This window comes from Corvus kubaryi, unplaced genomic scaffold (genome assembly GCF_017639235.1).
Source record: "Corvus kubaryi isolate FWS band 111438036 unplaced genomic scaffold, C.kubaryi_AGA036_p1.0 65455, whole genome shotgun sequence".
Classification (NCBI taxonomy): Eukaryota; Metazoa; Chordata; class Aves; order Passeriformes; family Corvidae; genus Corvus; species Corvus kubaryi.
Window position 1 is genome coordinate 38324 of NW_024582013.1, and position 14651 is coordinate 52974.

Sequence of the window (14651 nt, forward strand, 5' to 3'; positions counted from 1 at the left end):
GGAGGGTTGGTCCTCTTACTCAGATTCTGCTTCTGTTAAAAAATGAAGCCTAGACTGGGAAGCAGGGAAAATTTATTATGATGGGGGTAGTAGCCCAAAAATCATGACAATGGACACAGAATGGCAATCCTAAAATCTTCTGAAAGTATTCTAATCCGTAAAGCTGTTGTGAAAATGATCAGTCTGGTTCTCTGTGTGGTTACATATCCCTGGTGTTTAGCAGTGTGCTAGATGTTTCACTCTGCATTGTTTGTCCTATATCCAGCAATATCTTCAGTTCCCAGACGCTACCTCACCTGGCAACCCTGCAGCATTTACATCAGTTTAGGGCCTGTCGCCAGATTTTCTCCTTCATGTGCCACTACTGTCTCATCCCTGCCAAAAAATAAGGACACTGTGTTTAACCTACGCCTATAAATATCATCTATATGAATTTATTTTTATATAAATCCATTTATTTATGTAAAGGACAGTAGGTTGTTTAGCAGTCAGTTTCTCAGGCAGCACAGAGAGTCCCTGATCAACACAGACCCAACTTCAGCTACATCCTCCTCATGGCCAGGTGTGCAATTAACACACACATTCATGCTTCTGCACAGCAACAGACAGTACCATGATTGCACAGGAGTTTTATTTCCACCTTTTTAAAGCATTTTGTTTGTTTATCTATGGTTTTGGTATTTATCAGTGGTAAGTACCACATAACAGTGATAAAAACCAAAAGACAAATAACATTTTCTTCTGTATATCCTCTTCCCATGCTGTCAAGCAAGCAAATATTTCCAATATTAAAAGGCATTGTGACTTTCTGAGACAGAGGTGGCAGCAGCCTGCAATTATTCCTGTTCCTCTTAGCTGTCAACCATTACACTACGCTTCTTTAGGGAATGTTGTGTTGCATGGAGGGAGAAAAGATCCACAGATTTTGTTACGACATATTTGATTTATAGAATATATCCCACGGGGTGCCCTCCAGGATCAGGACTTTCCTCTAGAGTATTCCCTTTCACCAAGGGTATCAACTGTATGGTGTCACCTACAGACACTCTGCTTGCTTTAGTCAGGGCTCTCCGTAACAATGCACCAAAAGACGTGCTAAAAGATGATGGTAAATGCATTCAAATGCTCCCTGATCAACTACAAACAGGGTGTGGCGCATATGCTAAAAACGCAGCAGCAGGAAAGAGTTAACTGTTTAAAAAAAACATGTTAAGTGAGACCTAATTACTGCTAATCTCAATTTTTTTCTCTCTCTTTTTTTTTTTGTTTTTTTTTTTGCGCCGGGAGCAGTAAGTGTACACAGGAGAAGAGGAGGTTTGGGGAAGGAAGGGTAAGAGGGGTCAGCCTACTGTTAATTGCATCTTGTTTAGCTGGGTCACTGCAGTTGATCTCATTCAAATCTGTGTTGGGCTGACCCTGGCTGGATGTCAGATGCCCACTGAAGCCACTCTTATCGCTCCCTTCTCAGCTGCACAGGGGAGAGAAAATGAGACGAAAGGGTTTAAGGATAGATCACTCACCAATTACCGTCATGAGCAGAACAGATTCAACACAGGGAAAATTAATTTGATTTATTACCAATCAAATCAGAGTAGAACAGTGAGAAGTGAAATTAAATCCTAAAAACACCTTTCAACTTCACTCCTGATTTTTTCCACCTCCTCCCTGCAGTGGCCCTGGCTGATGTGGAATGGGGTTTGAGGTCAGTTCATCACACATTGCCTCTACTGCTCCCTCCTCCTCAGGAAGAGGACTCCTCACACTCATTCCCTGCTCCAGCCTGGGGTCTCTCCCACAGGAGATGGACCTCTATGAACTTCTGCAAGGTGAGTCCTTCCCAGGGACTGCAGTTCTTCATGAACCCTAATTTCTTCCCCCGTTCCTGCTACCCCTCCCTTAACTTATTGTTGTCCTTGTTTATGTAGATGGGCCTCTTTCCCAAAGAAGCAGCAACCTGATAGCTTGCAGAAAACTCTCATGCTCTCCAAACAGTTATGTTTTCCTTATGTAGTTTCTTACATCGGTAGTTTGGTGACTTTGGCTGCCCAGACACATAACTAGGACTGCACATTTGTGTAAGGTTGTGCCCATCTGGAGTCCTGCCAAGTAAAAAGCCAGGTAAAGGACCCCCCCTCTCATGGAAATGTCAGCTTGCAGTCAAAAGCCTCGGTGTGAAGAAGGGCACCAAGTGATGGAGAGGAGGAGCTGCAGAGGCAAAGCTCAGTCCCCAAATGCAAGTCTCATGGGCCACCCATTGATTCCTGCACACTGGGACTGAAAACCCTCAATTGTGGGCAATTGCTACTCCAGAGAAAACGTCAGCCCTAAAACCTTCCCAGGGCAGCAGTAGATGGGGGCTGGCTGGATGGGTACCCCTGGCCACCTTTATCATGCAGCTTCCTGGGGTGCACCACTAGCCCTGCTGTCACCCCAGCCACCTCAGCCACCCCCTGCTCAAGACAATGGATTTTTTCGGTCCCTGCTCAGAGCAAACGCTGTGGGTTTAGCCCCCCACAGGGAGGTGGTAGAGCTGACAGCAGCCTGTTCTTTCCAGGGTAATTGACTAAAATTAAATAAATGAATACAGATCAATTAGCATTACCATCTTCCTGAAGCCGGCTGTTGTGTGACCTGTCCATGGCTGGGATGCTCTCCACTTCCCTTGGGAAAATAGTGCCTGGGAATGCATTTCCCCTGCCAGTGACCTGAACTGATGTGCTTATTAGGTGAGAGGAAGGGGATTATTTCGAGGAGGCCAGTGCTTAGGTGAAATCACTCTGGTAGGCTACCTAAAGAACTCTAAAACATCCAGTCCCGGTGCACAGTGAACTTCCTGCAGTGCTTCTGGCAGCTAACAGGTTGTTAAATGCTCCTGGGTGTTACCCCTCATTACTTTTGCTATCAGTGTGAATGTGCATCACTTGTGCAGTTCAAGGCAGCCACCCCGGTGAGGCAGGGCAGAGCTGTGCACAGGTAGGAAGGGGCTGCTGGCTCGCCCCAGGCTGGGGCTGGCTGTGTCACACTCTCCAGGCTGGTGAATGTGGCTGCTATGGGACACTTGCCCCGCGAGGGAACAGCAAGTGGACCTCAGTGACCGCAAGCGTGTGGCACCTGTTTGTGGTGCAGATGGGCTTCCTGCCCTGACTGTGGGCCGGACACTGCCAGCTCCACTTGTTGGTTTGAATTGTTTTGCCCGTCTTCCCCTCAGGGAGCAAAAATTCAATTTCATAAAAATGGAAGGAAGGGGGAGATAAGGGAGCAAGGGATAAAACCCACCCTGGCTGGTCAGTTCTCTGTAGAGACCTGCCCTGAAAAAGGAACCAGCAAAACCCAGCCAACCAAAATTGTGAAATTCTAAGTCCACACTGAGTTGCTTTTTCAGTGTTTGCTGGGGTGCTTGGGGGAAGGGGAACAAAGAGAGATCCTGGAGCTGCCACTGTCTGGCTCTAGAGGAAAATACTCATCTAAGCATATTCAATGTAGTTTGTTTGTATTTTCCCTAGTGTCACTGTATTATATATACAAGGATATACACTCTATTTTAAGGAAACATATCTCTGAGGAGGGTTAAAAAAGCATTTACCTAACAAATCATGTTTGTTTCTCAAGTAAGTCTCTGATCTAAGGCAAGGAACCATACATATTTAAACTTGGAAGCTGTTTATCTATGTATGATTAACACTGATTTCTAATGTATACGGTGTCACTTCTCCAGCTTGCTGCAATCTGCTTCATAACTTATAGGGGAAATTTCAATGCTGTCTACTGAGCTGTGACAGAGACATAGGAAATTTCAGAGGACAAATGAAGGATGCTCTTGAAAACCAAGGCTGTTAATTGGTACTCTGCTCTGTACTGATCTCGCTCTTCTGCTTCTGAATTTGACTGAGATTCTGTAACCCCAGCTCAGGCAGGTTGCCATTAAAGAGTTTTTTCTGCATTAAACCAGCAGTATTAAACCCTCAGAGGTTCTCATACCCACCTTCTGAAATACCAGATGCCCATCCAACAGACTTGCTTTCATTCCATTCCCCGCCATAAAAACTCATGAATTTGCCCATCCAGCTGATCTATTAAAAGTTAGCCAGCATTCCCTGAAAAAACCCCACCCATATGGCTTGCAAAGCATCACTTAGTCTTTTTGCACTGTTATGCTTCATTCTGCAGAATTGCTGATGTTGTTGTAGCTTCAAGTTTCTCCACATTAATTGCAATGATATTTTTCAGTCTTTTCCTGCCAACCAAGCTGCTGGCTTTTTATCACATGTGTTCCAGAAAGAAGCAGTGGATTCCTGTCAGCTGGCTCCCGTCTGTTTTGCCATGGAGGGAAGGGTGAGGTGCACAACACGGGACTTCTGCAGCTGAGGAGAGAAAAGGTATGAGATACAAGTGTTACATAAAAGAAAGTGGTAATTAGGAGCTTAAAACACCAACCAAACCCAGGGGCCTCTTTTTATATCGTATTGGACTTGAATGGAATAGAAATTGTTTCTATCCCTGGATTCACTGCTGAGCTGAGACTGACTCTAGACTTCCACCTTCCTGTGCCTCAGTGTCCCCATACAGGAACCAGAGATAAAAATGCCAGGCTCCTTTATAAAGTGCTTTGGAACCTGCTGATGAAAAGCATCATTTGTCGTCATGTGCCCTATGGGCACATAAAAATAATTTCTGTGGGATGAAAAGGCACTAATATATATGTAACAAGTAGGTGAAAAGGCAGTAAGTAAAGAACCACAGAGCTCCCACTATCTTGGCTGAAAAGAGGCATCACATGCAGCCTGTTGGAGCACAGCCTGCACACAAGATGGGTTATGGATACAGGGATGTGCAGAGGGGTCTTTCAACAGGGACAGAGAAGCCTGCTGATATCTGCAGATAAAAGAAGATCCATGTTGAGGGCTGTCAAGTTTTTCCCTAGGAGATTCTGGGTACAAAGATGCCCACATGTGTGACAAAATGCCTCCTCAGCAGCCCCCCAGTTTCTGGAAGGCCGTGGGCATGTGCTGTACAGATGGTTTTGCGTGCTGGGCACCAACAAATTTCAAACCTGTGGTGATGCTGTGCCCACACGTGCGAGAGGCAGTGCTTACTGAGCATCCAGTGGATGCCTGGTCAGCTCTTTCCCTTCAGGGAAGCCCAAAATTTCCAGATATAGTTCCCATGCAGAAACACCATCTGGTCTGCCAGACAACCAAGAAGATGATCCTGGATAAAAGTAAAGACCTAAAAATCAAATGCTGGCTTGGCATAGTGTCCATGCAAAGGCAACAGGGAGATATCCAGGCACCTTATCTGTGGCTCCACTTCTCCTGCACTTACTTGGTTGTTGGTACCTTCTGGGCTTACTTCTCCCCAAGGAAGGTTTTGTTATGTGTGTATGAGTTGCCCACTTGAAAAAAACATGCTGTTTTGGGCTTCACAGTCAAGGGAAGAGCTGCATGGCTAAACCTCTGCTGGAGTTTGGGAGACTTCTATTCTTCACGAGCTTTTCCTCAGATGGGCAGGCAGAAAGCATTATAGGCAGGGCCATGGCTGTGTGGGCTCACAGTTGCCCCTAGGCAGGTGACCCAGATCTCACACAGCCCTTTGGCACCACTGTCAGGACATTGCCACCAGCACCCAACCCGCTCATGGAAGGCATGAACCCTGGTCCCCTCTTTGCCTCTCAGGAGCCCCTGTCATGGCAAAGAGTTGGGTTTTGATTTCAGGGGGAGGGAAGGAAGGAGAGCAATTACCGAGTGTGAGGTTATCTCCAGTTCCTTGGCATGTAAGTGCTCCAGGGAGCTCCTTGCAGATCAAAAGAAGAGGGATACATCAGGGAGGGGAGCTTACCAAGTACTCTGCAGTCCAACTCACTGACAGCAAACATTATACTCACCTCTTTCCTGGGGGAGTTGCAGGGAGTCCAGCTTTGTTTGGAAGGGAGGTTTGACAGGACTCATGTGATGGATACTGTGAAAAGTTTCCAGGGAGCAATTAAAAAGGGGTAAGGGCAGGCAGATTCTTTTAGCATTTTTTCCATTACTATTTGGGTAACTGGAAGAGCTACTTGTGAAATTCTGAAGCAACAGTAAATTCCTGGAGAGAGACAAGATGCTCCAAACATTTTGTTCCTGACCAAACTGTTCTAAGTTTTGCTCCCTACAAACAAAAAGTGAGAAAATGCCAAACCAGTCATCCAAGTAAATGTACAGTTCAGTGCTTGTTTTATGCCACCGCTTTTGGGCACCTCTTCTAAACAGAGGGTTTTTTCAAGTCCTTTTCTTTCCCTGTGTAACTTGACATTTCTTTAGAACATCTTCATATTCCTTTTGTAAGGCAACAAATTCTGCTTCTCTGTTCTATTTTGTCTCTCTCCTTCCCTTGCGTCTTCTGTGAAAAGTACAGAAATTTCTTCCACATAATAAACAGACATTCCCGCACCAGTAATTTTTGTTTTGTCTCAGGCAATCCATCAATCTTGTGTGATTAAAAGGTAATGCCTGTATGTGGCTTGTATCTCTTTCTACTAAGAAGATTTTTTTATACCAATATATTGGGCAGGGCAAAGTTCTTCCAGTCATGAACACGAAATGAATGTAAAAACAATTATCCATTTGAACCAGACTTTCAGAAGTCAGTTGAAGGAACACTAAACAGTTATAGGCAAGAAACTGGCAAGATCACTGTTTTGCCATGCAAGCTGAAATTTAATTAATTTGGCAGCTGTTCGACTAGAAATTAGAAGAGAGTTTTGAGAGTCATGAGAGAAAATCAGGAAATTTTTTGCTTTTAAAACTCTTTAAAACTCAGCAGTACTTCTCCTCCCCTGGAGGTTTATGAGCCTGCAGCAACTTCTGTATTTAATAAAGCAAGCAAGCTAGCACAGCAGAAAGACTGAAAATCTTCCAGGGGAGGTGGGGCTCAATCTTCATGTGATAACAGACCAGAAAATGTGGTTTCTGGAAATATAGTCCTCAGCATCTTGGTTTGCATAGTCCAAATCTGCAATCATGTATCTTGCTTTATCCAGAGCTGAGGTCTAATTTAGAAGCACTCCACAGTGTCAAGCACTGAACATGGCCTGACTGACATCTCTGGAAATCTCCTTGCCCTCCCTTGAGAGGGATCTCTCTGGAGGTCAGGCTGCCTGGCCAGAATGAATCTTAGTTCCCTCCAGCAGTAGGAAGGTAGCCAATGCATATGAACGATGTGGAAGAGAAGGTCCCATGGTATGAATCATCTGCTTTCCCTGGTGGAAACAGGATGGTTCTAATCAACGTGTTACAAAAAAACCAGAGAAACCTCTTTCCTGAAAATGATCAACATATGCCATTTGTGTGACAAGTCTAACTCAAGAGCAGTAAATTGGGAGTCAGTCAGTATTGTTAAGGATGCCTTGGAAGTTTCTTGGCGTTAATGAAGGTTTCACTGGAAATTAAAGACTTTAAAACTGCTTTTTTATCAGATGTGGGAATGCAAAATTAATGCAGGTGCAGTAACCATGACCCAGTGGAGAGGCTGTAGGCTGAAACTCAGAAGATCTGGTTTCTGTTTTGGGATGTGCTGATTGTGACATGGAAAAATACTTTTTGCTAGATTTAGGAAAGTTTAACACTTTTGGCAGTCACAAATCCAGTTTTATCCTTCTGTGCTCCCAACCTTTCTGTGCAGTTAGTTTTCCAATTGTTGAGTCTCCAGGGTCAAAGCTTTTTACCCTCCAGTCTGGAAGCTACTAACAGTCTGCAAGAGATCACCAGGTGATTTGTGGGAAGTGCCATAATTTAAAAACAAAATTAATTATTGCCAAAGGCATCATGAACAGTCGGAATGGGGAAAACACAGATACTGAACATGCCTAATTGTACTTGGCTGCAAAGAAAAGCTGCTGTGATAAGTCTGTTCTGTGCAGACACTTTGATTTGTTTCCTAAAAGATGTAAGTTACTCTGGATAGGACCATTGCTTTCAATGCATGGCTCTGTCACCATGGTGCCCAAACTGGTGTTTCTCAGCCTGTTCTGCATTTGGAGTCAAAGTTCATCTCACCTCCCCCAACAGCAAATCTGAAAGTGACAGTATATTCCGTTTTATGCATGAACTCTGTAGTTAAGGCATTAGTTCAAGATGTAGAAGAATCAAATTCAAACTCACCACCTTCCCTGAGGGAATGTGAAAACCCATCTCTGACCTTTTGGAAGGTTGTTCTTGCATTCAGGCTCCCAGCAGTTCTCAGCCTCTCCCTCCCACTTCCTATGGAGTATTTCCATCCTTCCTAAGACAGCTGTGACCTTGCAGCTCACAAGAGAAGGCCCTTGCTTGTGAAGAGGTGGGGACAGGTCAGGTTCAGTGTTTGCTCAAATTAAAAGCTCAGCATTTTAGTAACATGTTTGCTAACAAGGCTCTAAAGAAAAACAGAGCACTGAAATGGGGAGCCAAGGCATGAAGTGAGCTGGGACAAACACTTATTGAAGTCATAAACAAGCATTTTTCACTTGGAGCCTCTATTGCAAGTGAAGAAAGTATATTTCCTGCATTTCAGTTTCTTCATTTTAGCTTGGTCAACCACTTGTTCATTAGAACTGAGAAAGTAATGACAGCTTAAAAGATCTGTAAATTTCCTTCTCCTACCCACCAGTCTATGAATCAACTGAGACATCAGGATTAGGATCTACTCATTCCAGGCTGTTCAAGCACTAGTTAGCAGTTATTTAATGAGCGTCGGTTTTCTTTGTATAATAATACAGTCAATTTTAAATACAAAACGTGTTTTGACATCTTCTTCTTTCATATCCAAATCATTTCATATGACTTTATTTGATAATGGAAAGCAATGCTGCCTTTTGGTATGTTATTATAGCCCAATTTCTACCCAAAGGCAATTCAGCATAGCTACTAAGAAAAAAACCTGAATTACCTAGTAAGTACAAAATATAATTTGCCCTTTTCTAATATAATAAAAGGTAAATATTAAACACTTAAAAGGTAAAAGCATAAGCATTTGAATAAAAATGTCTGTTGTTTCAGTATTTGAACATATATATATCACATTCTGAGTTAGCAAAACAAGAAAGTATGAAATACGGCAAAAGTCTTCAGTCGCTATGGAAGAAATCTCAGTGGTTACCAACTACTAAGCATCAACTGCTCTTTGGAAAAATGATTAAATACAAATTCAAAACAGGAATAAAATCTGATAACATTAGCCAAGGTCACTTGCTTTCTCCTTTAAGTGACAGTTAAAATAGATTGTTTAAATCCCACACATATGAATCACTCCACCCAAGCTCATTTTTCACAACAGGAGGTAGCGAGTTTTTGTGCCTCTGCGGTTGAAAGGGAGGAGGAAGGAGGCAGGCTGCTAACCCTGTCACTGCTGGCTGCTGTTTCGCTTCACCTCCGCTCACTCCCGGCCCTCCCTTGCAAACAGCTTCCAGCAAATGCACTTCTCTCACCTTGCTCTCTATTGCCTTTCCCAGGAGCAAGGCACCTGTGTTTTCTGCCTGGCCTTTCACCTTCCAAACATACATCTCTCTGCCCTTGTCCCACTTATGTTCCCCACAGACGTCTGGTGATGGAGAGGTACCTCTGAAACGATCAGATAGATCTGACTAGAAATGCTTGAAGATTTCCATGGAGTGGCAAGTCGCAACAGGTCAGACTTCTAGGACATGCAGGAAACTCAGACCTACCTTTTCTCCTCTGAAGGGAGAAAAGCAGAGAGATGGGCATCCTGGGAAGTCAGAAGATGAAAAGCAAAGCAGCCTTGATGCATTGGTTCTCCCCAGGAAAAGAGAGGCTGTTTACTATGCTGCTTCTTACCTGGGACTTATCCACTTCTTCCCTCCTTTCTGCCTGACTCAGAGTCACTCCATCATTGCACATCCTGCCCACATTTTGTACTAAACCAGCCCAGCCCAAATGCAGCATAACTCCCCTGGATACCTGTTGGGAGAGTTTCAAAATCCCACCAAACCTCTCACTGCAATCATACCTCCTTCCAGGAATAGGACGTGGGCTCTGGGGCATTTCCAAGGGCAGCCACGTCCTTCTGCTGGTATGTTGCTGTGCATGCAGGTTACCAAATTCCCTGATGCCAGCTGTTGCCTCTGAATTATTCCAAGACTGTTTGCCATTGCTTTTTTGTTCTGCTGTTTTGGTTTGGTTTTGTGTTGGCTTTGGTTTTTTTTCAAAATAAGCATGCTGAGTGTAGCATGCTGGCAGCCATCAATATTCAGATCAAAGATCACTGTGTGATGCACTGCCCAGGGGATAAAGAGAGACAGGAGATGACATTGGGTGCTGTTAAAACTTATCTACTGCTTAGCTCCACTGCAAGTCTGAAGGCAGAGAACTGGCTCAAGGCAGGTTTGTCTGCCTTGACTGAAAGGCATAACTGCCTGATTGTAAAGCCTTGTGACTGTGCATATTTTGGGAGTTTAATGCAGAGAAGAGCAGGATTTGCACCCACGTGAAACTGCTTTGAATCCAGGCTTAGGGCATTTTCTGTGAGAAAAGAGTTGATATTTCCTCTTCCTTAATTGTCATGAAAATGAGTCACAACTTAATGCTGGACCATTTTCTATGCCAGATGAGAACAGCACAGTGATTCTTTGTTCAGATACCTGAAATGATAAAAACAATGCAAGGATGAGAACATCAAATTTCAGTGCTCAAATCAGAGATTCTCCTTCCCTCAGTTGGTATCTGAAATGTCTGCATTTTTTCAAGTGTGAAATTAATGAAAGAAAACGTGAACATCTCTCCTTTTGAGATGCGCATGATTTCATGGCAAGTGCTTCATGCATATTTTTGACTTGCCTTTGAGCCTTGCCCAATCACAAAGTTCACTACACTGGAAACTATTTCTCTGTGCAATCAAATCTGGTTAAGCCTGAAGTCTGAGGGTAAATGTTCTATCTGGATTTGTAAAATGATTTGCAAATGGGATTAAAACCAGCCTAGCTTTTCATGGTGAATTATGAAAATGATGCATCTGACAGAGATATTAACCTGAGCACTGCCAGTGATTGCATTGCTGTATTCAGCACCCTCCTTTCTCTTTTGTTAGAACAACAGGAGCACAGTCATACATTTGACAGTGTCCCACATAGGGCATATGTGGGACACAGCCCAATGTGTACTGCATTAGATTCGTGATTCCATACTGTCCTTAATAAAGCTGCCCTACTTTCCTTGTTGCTATGCTTTTCTAATATTAGAAGTGCTGAGTGCGATCACGTAGCCTTATTAATATTAAAAAAAATATTCTCCTATTACTGGGTGATCCTCATTCATCCACTTTTGGTCATTTGTCCTACACTGAAAGGTGGTGCGTCCTTAAGCACTAGAAAGGCGTGTACACAGCTGGAACACTATCCTTTGCATTATAGGTGAGGAATGGGTCAACTGGAAGTTCCCTGTCATAGCCTTCTCTTGGATGAGAAATTATGAAGTCCTTTCATGAGGGTTTATTTAATAAACCACAGTTGCTGCACCAGTTTCTAAAATGCTAAGTATCCATTTTATTCCTAATGATTAATGCCTGAAGCCTGATGATGATATATATAGTTATCTGAGGTATTAAAATACTTTTGAAGAAACATTCTTCTCTTAAATAAAGTTCCTTTGAAGGATGTCTTTTAATTTCAAGAAGATTAAGCCTTGCTTAAATATTAACAGGGAATTCTGGTGTGGAAATTTTATCTGTTTATCTTGAGTTGGAGTCAGTCTCTAGCAGTTATGATTTCAAAGACCACCTCAAAAGTATAACCTCATTAAAATTGGTGCCTGGTTGCCTGCCTCAGTTTGCAGATTTCATGGGAGTCACTCTCTCCTATTCATTTTGATGGTGATGATTCAGGCCTGGGTATCAGAAATCATTTTACTGTGTTTGTTTGGGCATACCAGGGCAGGACCTGTTCTGAATAATTGCTGACACAGGGCAAGGCAGAAAGAGGAAGGGGAAGCAATTAAGCCTGATTTCAAGAAGGAAGTCTCCAGCTTCGAAAAAGCCAAGAAATACCTTTGGCTCTTAGGAGGGAGAGAATTTTAAAAAAATCTGATGGTTTCTTTGTTATCAGGAAACCGGTGCTCCAAGTTTCTGATCCCCTGAAACACTTAACAGCACACTCTCCTCACCCCGTTGTGGATGGGGACCTGAGGGACCCTAGGAATGGACAGGCTTTCCTCCTCTGACCAGCAGACATTGCTGCATTCCTGAGGATAGCAACACTCAACTTCTTCACTGCAGACATTGCAAAGGTTCAGTATTTGCCTGGATTGAAGAAAGAACCTCCAGAAACAACCAAAAATAATGGATTTACTATTGCAGATAAAGGCGAAATCATAAGGAGCCAGAAGCCTAGAAACTGGACTGGACTGAATTTACCCTCTGTGTAATTAAACAAGACATGATTGACTATTATTGATTTAATGAAACAAGGTCACAGAGCAGGTAACGCAGGCCAGACTTCAACACAATCACATCAGTACAGCTGGCAAATCTAAGGCCTGAGATTTAACAGGGTTACAGTCTTAAAGAGCATGATTTTAAGGGAGCAATAGCTGTAATGTCTGAAAGCAAACTGCACTAACCTTGCTTGTGCTACAGCGCTAGCATGAACCTAGCTAATGGTTTTTCTCTATTTTTTTTCCCCAACGCATAAAAAAGAAAGACTCATTAACTTGCATCTATTTTTTTCAGATTAAAAATAATCACAGTACCAATCCACAGCTCCAATTGTTTGTGCCATAAATTCAAAATTGAAATGGAAGCAAAGGAGGAAGGCTGACTATGATCATAGGATCATACTTTAGGCTGGCAGGGAGCTCAGTAGATAATGCAGTAAATACCACTGCGTCAGAACATTTCCCTTCCTAGCAGGGAAAGAGAAGGCTGGCATTTCATTGTGTCCAGGAAGCTAACAAATCCAGACCTTTGGACAGATTAGAGGAAAAGTGCAAGTTTCTGTACTGAATATCATTAAAATACATATATGTAAAGACCAGCAGCAGGACACAAGCCTGCATGAGATGAGAGCACCCTCCAGAGACAATTAGCTGGGTTCATCTATTTCCAAGAAAGAGATGCACCTGGGATTCAGTATCTTTCTAGTGTGCACAGGATATGGGCTTGTTTCAACAGGTAGACAGACATTCCTTCCTTCTCTGCCTGAATCACTGAGCCTTTGTTAAACAGCAGCAGCTTTTCCACTGTGAAATGGAACTGATTTGCAGTATCGCGGAAGGCTGTCAAAGTCTGCGGTATTTAGCATATCCGACAATTTAAAATTATTCATGCAATAGACATATTTTTCTTTAAAACCTGTTCCATACCTATCTCCATTAAGGTTTCTTGCAAGTCACATTGAAATCCCAACTGCTTTCTGAGAGAGGACATTTGAGGAGGGAGGTGACTGATTCCAGCATGGAACAGTCTTGAGTTACACTCCTTGACCACTTTTCTTAGAGTGCAAGAGCTCTTTATCCTGGTGTGTAGGAAATTGAGCAAGGCAGGCTGTAAAATGGCATGGCTGAGCACAGATCTGCTCCTCAAACAGGAGTACAAAAGAAATGCACAGGCAGTGGAAGCAGTGACAGGTGACCTGGCAGAAGAGTACAGGGATATGGTTTGAATGAGTAGGGATGGAGTCAGGAAAACCAAGGCAAAGCTAGAACAGGAGTTGGCAAGGGATGTGAAGAATAACAAGACGCAATTCTATAAGTACTTAGGTCAGAAAATAAAAGCTGAAGAGAGGGTACCTCTCCCTTAGAAGCAAGAGGGGTGAACTGGTAGCAAGTGATATGGAGAAGGCTGAGGTACTCCATGAATTCTTTACCTCAGCCTTCACTGGCAGTCACACTTCCCTCTTCTCTCAAGTCCCTGATCCTCTGGGTGGGTGTGGGGGAAGTGAAGTCCCTTCCACTATAAGCAAAGAGCAGATTCAGGATCACTTGATGAAGCTGAATAATCACAAGTTTATGGTATTGGATGAAATGCATCCCAGGGTCCTGAGGGAACTGACTGCTGTCACTCTCCATCATATCTGAAAGGTCACAGCAGTCAGAAGAAGTTCCTGGTAACTGGAAAAGGGAAACATCACTCCCATTTTTAAAAAAGTGAGAAAGGAAGAGCTAGTAAATGACAGAGTGGTAACCCTCACCCCTGTGCATTGGAAGACCAAGGAGTGGATTCTCCTGGAAGATAGATTAAGGCATGTGGTGTGGGTCCAGAGGAGGCCATAAAGATGATGAGAGCACCTCTCCTGTGAAGACAGACTGAGAGAGCTGGGGTTGTTCAGCCTGGAGAAGAGAAGGCTTCAGTGAGACCTCTTTGCAGCCTTCTGTTGCGCTATGGGGGTTTATAAAAGGGAGGGAGAGGGACTTTTTGTATGGGAAGACAGTGACAGCACAAGGGACAATGGTTTTAAATTTAAAGAGAGCAGGTTTAGATTAGATATCAGGAAGACATTCTTTACTATTAGGATGGTGAAGCACTGGAAGAGGTTGCCCAGAGAAGCTGTGGCTGCCCCATTCCTGGAAGTGTTTGAGGCTGGGCTAGATAGGGGTTTGAGCAACCTGATCTAGTGGAAGGTGTCCCTGCCCATGGCAGGGGGGTTGGAATTAGATGACCTTTAAGGTGCCTTCCAACCCAAACCATTTTATAAT